The sequence below is a fragment of the Rhinolophus sinicus genome, chromosome 17 (assembly GCF_057876585.1).
Source record: "Rhinolophus sinicus isolate RSI-liver-muscle chromosome 17, RSI-T2T, whole genome shotgun sequence".
In the NCBI taxonomy this organism is placed as follows: domain Eukaryota; kingdom Metazoa; phylum Chordata; class Mammalia; order Chiroptera; family Rhinolophidae; genus Rhinolophus; species Rhinolophus sinicus.
The window spans coordinates 46,569,748-46,580,338 of NC_142517.1; the positions used below are offsets into that span (position 1 = coordinate 46,569,748).

General features: G+C 35.1%; 1 pseudogene; it reads left to right on the plus strand.

The window, feature by feature from the left end:
* Nucleotides 1–1,381: 1,381 nt before the first annotated feature.
* LOC109450247 (ubiquitin-conjugating enzyme E2 variant 1 pseudogene) lies at nucleotides 1,382–1,833 on the plus strand (annotated as a pseudogene).
* Nucleotides 1,834–10,591: the final 8,758 nt, after the last annotated feature.

Genomic DNA, 10,591 nt, shown 5'->3' on the forward strand with positions numbered 1-10,591 from the left:
AATAAATAAACTCTCCTTCAATCCAGCAGCTTCCTCCAGCCACCACCTCACCTTTTTTCTTTCCTTTCCTTTTCTTTACGTCTATAACTTTTTTTTTTTTTTTTTTTTTTTATTAAATTTATTGAGGTGACAGTTGTTAGTAAAATTACATAGATTTCAGGTGTACAATTCTGTATTACATCATCTATAAATCCCGTTGTGTGTTCATCACCCAGAGTCAGTTCTCCTTCCATCACCATATATTCGATCCCCCTTACCCACATCTCCCACCCCCCACCCCCCACCCCCCACCCCCCTTACCCTCTGGCAACCACCAAACCATTGTCTGTGTCTATGAGTTTCTGTTTCTCATTTGTTTGTCTTGGGTATCTACCCAAAAAATCTGAAAACATTTAGAGATAAAGACACGTGTGCTCCAATGTTCATTGCAGCTTTGTTTACAGTGGCCAAGACATGGAAACAACCAAAATGTCCTTCGATAGATGAATGGATGAAGAAGTTGTGGTATATATACACAATGGAATACTATTCGGCAGTAAGAAAAGATGATATAGGAACATTTGTGACAACATGGATGGATCTTGAGAGTGTAATGCTGAGCGAAATAAGTCAGACAGAAAAAGCAGAGAACCATGTGATTTCACTGATATGTGGTATATAAACCAAAACAACAAAAGAACAAGATATAACTTTTTAAAAAGAATAGGATACTTTTGTTGATTCCACATTCTCACATTAACTTGATAACAAGCTACCACACAACTGAGACTAATTGATGAGACTATTTCTCAATTCCAATCTTTCCTCTCTATTACTATCTTCATTGCTCCATTTCTTGCCCTTATCATCTCTCCTCTGACCAAGTGGGTTTTGGGTGAGATGGAAAATAGGAGGTTATTCATTCACCCATGCATCAATTGCTGAGGCTATTAAAGTTAGCAAGACAACTTCTGTCCTCACAGAGCTTACAGTACCTGGGGCCTATTCTGTCTGAGGTGAATGATTAAACGGCTTTCTCATTTACTCTGATTTCCTCTGTCTCTCTGCCTCAAGTAGGTGAACATAATCCTCTCACTCAAAAGTAAAATTGTGTTTCACTATAAAGACCACAGGTCAACACTTGTATCCTTTAACTTCTGAAATGTAACAGCTGAAATAATAGCCTAGTTATTGAATATCAAAATACTAGTCATATTCTCTAGTAGTAATTTTTGACCTCCAAGATTGATGTTTTCTTGGCAAGTATATGTAATATTTCATGTGACATTTCTCTGGTTGATATTTATGTACAAAGACATTTTCTTCTCTATTATTGACTAGTTTAAAACAAGAGCTTGTTTTAAAAAAAAAAAAAAATTCAGAGGAACGACAGCAATGCAAGATGGCAGCCACCACGGGCTCGGGAGTAAAAGTCCCTCACAATTTCCAACTGTTGGAAAAACTTGAAGAAGGCCAAAAAGGAGGAGGAGATGACACAGTTAGCTGGGGTCTAGAAGATGATGAAGACATGACACTTACAAGATGGACAGGGATGATAATTGGGCCTCCAAGAACAATTTATGAAAACCGAATATACAGCCTTAAACTAGAATGTGGACCTAAATACCCAGAAGCAACCCCCTTTGTAAGATTTGTAACAAAAATGAATATGAGTGGACTTAATAGTTCTAATGGAGTGGTGGACCCAAGAGTCATATCAGTGCTAGCAAAATGGCAGAATTCATATAGCATCAAAGTTGTCCTACAAGAGCTTAGGCACCTAATGATGTCTAAAGAAAATATGAAACTCCCTCAGCCACCTGAAGGACAGTGCTACAGCAATTAATCAAAAAACAAAACAAAACAAAACAAAAAAACCCACAGGCCCTCACCCTGCCCCCATTAAATTTAAACAGTCTTCATTTTCCACAGTAGTTAAATTTTCTAGGTAGGTCTTATAGACCTCAAAGTACTGGAAAGGAAGCTCCCATTGAAAGGCAGTTGTTTATCTTAAGATACTGTAAATGATACGAATTTTTTGTTCATTTGAAATATATAAGTTATGCTATAACAAAAAAAAATCAGAGATTCAACTTTTCGTCCATTTTTCTCCTACTTAATAATAAATAATCTCTTGCTGACTGGAAAAAAAAAACATTGATTTCAATATGTTGCATTATTATCTAATTCACCAGCAATTCTTTTCTGTTAAGGAATCTATTCCCTTCATTATTTTAAACTTTCTCATTGGAAATAGAGTAGACATTTCCAATTATCTTAGCTTAAGTAAAAAATGCAAATATTCTCTTTAGAGTGACTCAATTTTTGTTGTTGTTTTATTTTACTTATGCTTTTGCTCACTCTTCTTTTTAGAATTTGAAGACTTAGACATGCTAAGAAATCAGCTCTTCCTGGATATTTGAGTGACTCGTTAGGAAACCTAACTTTGTGCCTGAGACATGAATAAATATGGCATGAACAGTTCCGATAATCTTAAGAACCATCACAGAGTCCTAAAGGATCATTCCATTCATATCAGTCATAAAGATAGCAGGAAAAAAATAGTCATCTTCAGTTATTATCTCACTGGCTTATCACACAGAGATTGATTTCAGGAGAGACGGTGAACATATCCCACATTTTTCAATCTCATTTAAGCCCTGGGTCACCTGAAACTTGCAGGACTAAAATGGATGGTGGGAGACATTGAGGACAGTAGGAAGAAAGTGCTTAGCCATTATTCACCCCATTCCCCCCAAATCCACCCAGGACATCCAGACTTAAGGGCAACTAGGCCACAGAGCTGTGAGGGCAGTGGCCATGGCTGTTTTGTTTACTGTCAAGATTTTTTTTACTTGGTGAACGCTCATCAGTAAATGATTTCAGGAGATTGTTTTTGCTCCAGTTGCTTTGAGTTGCAAAGTAAATGGAAAGTGAAAAGATAAAGACAAATGTGGCCTCGTCTTTTAAGCAGTTTGGTTGAGTAGGGATGGGGTGATGGGTAGAGGAATTGTGGAAGCAGATGAGTGGTGTGTTTTTTTTTTGATGACTTTAGGGGGTTGGCAGCATCTTAAACATGTTTAAGAGCAGCAAAGAAGCAAAGAGGTTGAAGATAAGGAGAGAATGTTGATAGATTGCGATCCAAGAGAAACAATACAAGACACACATACATTCTTCCATACGCCTTAACAGACATGAGTCTCTTTTCTATATGGCATAGGGGCTTTGGATTTGGGAATCTTTTAACACTTATAGGAAAATCCTTTCTCTTGCTTTTATTTCTCAAAACTTTCTGGTATAAATTCCTAACTCTGGAAAAATGTAAGTAAAGGAAAATAGAATTCCACAAAAGTATCAAACAGAGTGAATAAATAAATAGATACATGCACATATATACAATATATATTTATTATATATTAATGTGAGTTACATATAAATGTATATAATATATTCAGACATGAATCTCTATAGGCAGAGATACATACTAAAATATGACATCATGTCTGGATGAAAAAAATAATCTAGGTTGGGCGAGATCAAAGAAGGTATAGCTACAACAAGGTTGACTATGAATACTCTCTATTTTTGTATATATTTGAAATTTTACTTAATAAAAAAAATTTTATAAAGCTCTAAAGAATTGCTAAAATCAAAAGTGCATTATTCATTCATTCCTTGAGTTTTATTTTGAAGATGTCTATATTTTTCTGAAGTGGTGAAATGTGCTAGCTTCAAGGACTTTGGCCAGTCTACAATGATAGTTAATTCGGTGCTTTAATATCTTTGGTAAAAATTGTACCGGGGACATTTTTAAAAATTCTCAATCTGATTTTGTGGTCTGATAGACAGCAAACAAGTTAATAATTGCTTTAATTGACAGTTCTTTTAATTATTAGTAACATTAAACATTTTTCATATGTTTATTGGTTATTTTTTCTTCTGTGGTTGGCTCTTTTATATCCTTTGCCAATTATATCAGTTTCCTGTGGCTGCTGTAACAAATGACCATACTTGGTGGCTTAAAACAACAGAAACTTATTCTCTCACAGTTCTGGAGACCAGAAGTTAAAATCAATATTATGGGGCAGAAATCAAGATGTCAGCAGGACTGCACTCACTCGAGATGTTAACTGTGAATGTGTTCTTGCCTCTTCCAGCTTCTGAGGGCTGCCAGAATTCCTTGGTCAGTGGCTGCATCACACTAATCTTCAAGGACAGCATCTTCAAATATCTCTCTGCTCTGACTCTATATTATCTTCTCCTTTCTATGTGTAAAATTCCTCTGCCTTTTATAAGGATATATGTGATCGCATTTAGGGCTCACCTAGATCATTTCCCCATTTCAAGATTTTTCACTTAATCGTGCCCTCCAAGAGCTCTCCCTATCCCCCGGCTCCCCCCATTCATAGGTTCCAGAGATTTTAGAAGGGATTTTTCAGTCTACCACACTCATTTTTATATTGACTTTTTCTTTGAAAAATTGTTTTATATTGGAATAATTTTAGATTTAGAGAAGTGATACAAAGATAGTGCAGAGTGTTCCCATATAGGTTTCCCTCAATTTTCCTAAGATGATTTTTAAAATGTTTTAGTTCTTAAAATTTTCATTTCATGATTTTAGGTGCTAATAAGATTAGGTGTAGTATTTATTTTTAGAACAAAATGTGTTGAAAAAAACCTATATTGTACTTTAAAAAAATTTAAAATGAGATCCCCATTATAAGTATCATACTTTTCTGAACCAAGGAGGGAGAAGAGGACCATAATTCTGGCTAACAAATGAATTGATTGATACAAGCATAGGTTCACACAGTTCTAGTGGCGCAACAATTGGAAAGAGTCATGACTGTCAAATATGGATAAGTTTGCTAGTAATTTTAATATGAGAATGCCCCAAATTTACTTTTTACCTTGCCAATAAATTTCCACATAGGCTTTGTTTCACATGTATTCAAGAATAGCTTGGGATATATTAAAATTTCTTTTATCAGAAGGGAAAAATTAAAAGTAACAAGCTCATTTTATGTGTCAATGTACACTGTGAAAAGGGTACAGCTTAGTCGTCCCATTTACTAGTCCCACACTATGCCATTAAATGCCATTGAACATATTGAATTAGTTATATTGTTTGTTGAAAATTATCCAGTGTGATTTGGTCTCAACTCTAAGCAATGTCAGTACATATAGGGATTCAGCTAATTCAGTCTAAATTCCATTCAATTTCAGGCATTTGGTGGTGTGGGCAAATTATCAATTGGTTTGGTGTTCGTTTTTATTTAATTTCTGAGACCAGAACTTTATCATCAAATATATTTGTCAACAGAGATCTGTGGACTGATTTGATAGGATTAGGCAAACAAAGTAAAACTCTATCCGAAGACTGGAATTTGGGGATAATAATATTTTTAACTTCCTTATTATCTGTTATGTTGATACTATAGAGGATCGAGCTAATGTTCTAGTGTAGGGAGCAGAAAAATTCCCTGTTTTCACTGGACCATCTGGAGAAAGCTATTGGTTGAATGGCATTATATATGATGTACAAGAGACTAATGGAAAAGCAAACATTTTATTAAAGTTTGAGATCTCAGAGCTCCTCAGGTCACCACTGACTTCAAATATTGTTTTCTCAATGGCTTTGGGCCAATTACTTAGCCTCTTTACCTCAGCTTCTCAATTGGTGAAATGGGAACTGTTATAGTGTGATTAATTTATCTCCTAAGGGGGTTGTTTATATTAATTAACTGCTGTTAAAAGCTTTGAAGATGAAAAGTGCTAACTGCTTATGCCATGATTAGCCATGGAATAGTGGAATATGATAACTGCTTCACTAGATAAATGACTAAACCTGATACACACAAACTGTGAAATCTGTGGGAGGAGTTAAGACCCAGGGCAAGGAGACAGCTGACGAATCAATCTCATCAAGGAATATGTTAGTTAACACTGAGCCTTGTCTTAAATAGTTCAAACCACCTTCTGAAATATATGTTTAAAATGTCATAACACTGGCACTACATTTCTTTCCTGGATATATATTTTCCCCATAAACCCAACTAAATTTACCTTGACTCATATTCTAAAAAGTATCGATTATTTTCAATTTCTCTTTGCATGTGCTCTCACATACACCCACAGACAACACACAAATTGCTATGGTTGACAGGGTAGAACATTCTGCTTTTTATTTGTATTGTTCGAAGCAAACCAAACACATTAGTGGAATATAAACGGCCATTGCTTTCAGCCAATGAATATTTAAGGATATTAATTTACTTCCTCTAATAGTCTTTAACAAATTGTAAAAATAAACATATGGAACAAAGGAATAAAATGTCAGATAAACTTGAGTTCTCACTGAGGACTGCGTTTTGCAGTTGACCGTGTCATTACCTACCTAGTTAGGAGGTCATATTTCTGCACAGTTCACTAGAATTTATCTTTAATTTTATAGCAAACCATAACTGCAAAACCACTATGTCTTAGTCAACATTTATTGCATTGGCATATTTATTTCGAGGCATATATAAAAGAAAACTAAAGAGACAGTCTATCCAAAGTTCTTTGGAGTAGGATTTTTGATAATATTTTTATTATTTTTTTAATTTATTTTATTTTATTTTTTTAATTTATTGGGGTGACAATTGTTCGTAAAATTACATAGATTTCAGGTGTACAACTCTGTATTACATCATCTATAAATCCCATTGTGTGTTCACCACCCAGAGTCAGTTCTCCTTCCATCACCATATATTTGATCCCCCTTACCCTCATCTCCCACCCCCGACCCCCCTTACCCTCTGGTAACCACTAAACTATTGTCTGCGTCTATGAGTTTCTGTTTCTCATTTGTTTGTCTTGTTCTTTTGTTGGTTTTGGTTTATATACCACATATCAGTGAAATCACATGGTTCTCTGCTTTTTCTGTCTGACTTATTTCGCTCAGCATTACACTCTCAAGATCCATCCATGTTGTCACAAATGTTCCTATATCATCTTTTCTTACCGCCAAATAGTATTCCATTGTGTATATATACCACAACTTCTTTATCCATTCATCTATTGAAGGACATTTTGGTTGTTTCCACGTCTTGGCCACCATAAACAAAGCTGCAATGAACATTGGAGCACACATGTCTTTATGTATAAATATTTTCAGATTTTTGGGGTAGATACCCAGGAGAGGGATTGCTGGGTCATATGGCAATTCTATTTGTAATTTTTTGATAATATTTTTAAATGATATTTCATTCAGGGTATCATTTTGGGAACCTCCTCTAACTTTCTAATGATTCACAGATAATATATAATTCCATTTTGTGTTCAGACAATTTACAAACTTTTCTTTAATAGTTTTCAATTTTAATTTCTTTTTTATGTATGTGCCCCTTTATTTTAAAAAGAGATTTAAGGCAGTCACCTATACAGGAGAGACACCTTCTCTATATTACAATTTATCCTTGAAGTTTGTATCTGGTATGGGATGAGAAAGAACAATTTTTAAATTAATTCTCATTTCAAAAGTGACCGTTGGAATACTTAATATTCATGCTTAAGAGGTGTCACAGTGTAGTAGAAAGAATACCAAATTTTGAGTCAGAAACCTGATTTTATATTCTGACCCTGATACTTTCTTAGCAGTGCAATTTTGACAAATCATTTGACCTCAGTATTCTTATTTATAAACTGGGATTAATAACACCTTCATTATAGATTTACTCTAGGAGGTAAATGATCAATGCTTATGAGAGAGTAACTGGTATTTAGTGGGTACAACATAATATTTTATTTATCCTTTTTTGCTGGTAGCATCCAGTAGAGATCCCTGCCAAAGGGCCATGATAGATTTTTATCTAAAAGCTCGTGTTTGCATCATTTCTATGTTTCTGAGAATAGTTTGTTCTTGAATAATTTCCACAATTATAATGTGGCTGTAATTTTCTCATGCCACAAGTCATAGCATTCATATTAAAAGCTAATTTGCTTTTAAAGAATTTAATCTAAAGGACAAAAGGTTTATCTCAAATGATTCAAGTGAGAATTCAATGATGTAAAATCTCACAGGGTATTTTATTATTATTAAAAAAGATGTTTTCATAATAGTGAGCTAGGGATATATGACAATTTAGATTTTTACAACTTTTAATTTATATGTCCCTGAATCCACCATTTTGAGGTTCTAGGCACTGAATAAATGAGTAAAACATCAATCCTTTACAACAAATGACAAGGAAATCCTCATATAAACTTAGAGAAAGAGAAAAGAATGGGGAAGTGCCTAAACCTATCAGAGGAGTAAGTCTTTTCGGAATGTAAGCCCAAATAAATATTTGAACAGGAATGGCATCCTTATGTGTGTGGTGAAAAATAGGTCTGTTTTAGGCTGCACATTTTGGCAGGCTGGCGTGTTGACTTTATCACCTCAGCATCACAGGGATTTCAGACGCCTGGCCTTCCCTGGGGTGTTGCCCAGCGCATGAGCACACCCCTACCCAAGTGCCTGAGGCTGCAGGCCCAGGCTTGTGAGCCTCTCCTGGGAATCACCCGTGGCCCAGCCCTCCCTGTGCCCAGACGCCTCTCGTGGACCCCCGCCTTCATCTCCCCCACCTTGTTTTTGAATCACTCTCCATCACATCCCATTTTAGTCACAACTACTTAACATCCCTGGAAGTCAGAATTCTCTTCACAACAGATAGAACTGACAATAATTCTTTCTATCCCTGGGCTTCTTTCTTCATTTGGTTGTGTGGTAAAATTCACGCATTTGAATTGAGAGGAAGGGCAAGAGGCCAATTAAAGGTTTTGAAAGTTTGGATTGCAGTCTATACTAAAAAGAAGCAAGGACCATAGAAGCCTTGTTAGTACAGATCTTTAAAGAGTTTGATTTCTTCACACAATACAGTAGGTAGGATAAAATATCACTTTGGAGGTACCTTAATAATCATAAACATGGACACTGCCCAGGTTGCCCTCTTATTGGATGACAAGTTCAAGAAGATAAGAGATAGGTTCAAGAGATTATTTCTGTTAGCAGAAGACTCTTCTTAACCAGTATTGAAATGCCCAATTGGGTGGCCCCAGTTCCATGACATAACAAATGCCCAAAAGTTAGTTTGAAAAAAATGTCATTACATTCTTTTTTAAAAATTAGTTTCAGGTGTACAAAACAACAGTGTTTAGACATGCATGTGCCTCACAAAATAGTAACCCCAAAAGGTCTATAACCCATCTGATACTGTATGTAGTTATTAGAATATTATTGACTATATATCCTATGCTGTACTGTATATCCTTGTGACTATTTTTTAAAAATTATAGTTAACGTTCAACATTATTTTATATTAGTTTCAGTGTACAGTGTAGTGGTTAGACATTTATATAATTTACTAAGTGATGCCGCGATAAGTCTCGTACCCACCTAACACTATACATAGTTTTTACAGTATTGTTGACTATATTCTCCATACTGTATTTTACATCCCTGTGACTCTTTTGTAACTACAAATTTTTACTTTTTAATCCCTTCACCTTTCTCACCGAGCCCCTCAACCCCTCTCCCATCTAGTAACCATCCGTTTGTTCTCTGTATCTGTGGTCTGTAATCTGTTTTGTTCATTTATTTTGTTCTTTAAATTCCCCATGTAAATGAGATCATATGGCATTTGTCTTTCTCAGTCTGACTTATTTCACTTAGCATAATACCCTCTAGGTCTATCCATGTTGTTGCAAATGGTAAGATTTCACTCTTTTTATGGCAAAGTAATACTCCATTGTATAAATGTACCACAATTTCTTTATCCAGTCATCTATTGATGGGCATTTAGGTTGTTTCAAAACCTTGGCTATTGTTAGTAGCGCTACAGTGAACACAAGGGTGCATATATCTTTTCAAATTAGTGTTTTGGATTTCTTTGGGTAAATATCCAGGAGTGGAATTGCTGGGTCATAAGATAGTTCTATTTTTAGTTTTTTGAGATCCTCCGTATCATTCTCCATAGTATCTGCACCAATCTGCAATCCCACCAACAGTGCACAAGGATTCCCTTTTCTCCACATCTTTGCCAATACTTGTTCATTGATTTATTGACTATGGCCATTCTGACAGGTGTGAGGTGATATCTCATTTTAATTTGTAGTTGCATTTCTGTGATGATTAGTGATGTTGAGCATCTTTTCCTATGTCTATTGGCCATCTATATGTCCTCTTCAGAAAAATGCCTGCTCAAGTTTTCTGCCCATTAATTGAATTGTTTGGGGTTTTTTTGCTGTTGAGTTATATGAGGTTTTTAAACTAAATTTTGGATATTAACCCCTTATCAGATATATCCTTGGTAAATATCTTCTCCCATTTGATAGGATGTCTTTTTGTTTTATTGATGATTTCCTTTGCTGTGCAAAAGCTTTTCAGTTTGTGTAGTGCCATTTATTTTTTCTTTTGTTTCCCTTGCCTGAGGAGATATATCAGGAAAAATATTACTCAGGGTAATAATGTCTGAGAGTTTAATGCCTGTGTTTTCTTCTAGGAGTTTTATGGCTCTGGGTCTTACATTTAAGTTTTTAATTCATTTTGAGTTTATTCTTGTATATGGAGTAAGAATGTGGTCATTACATT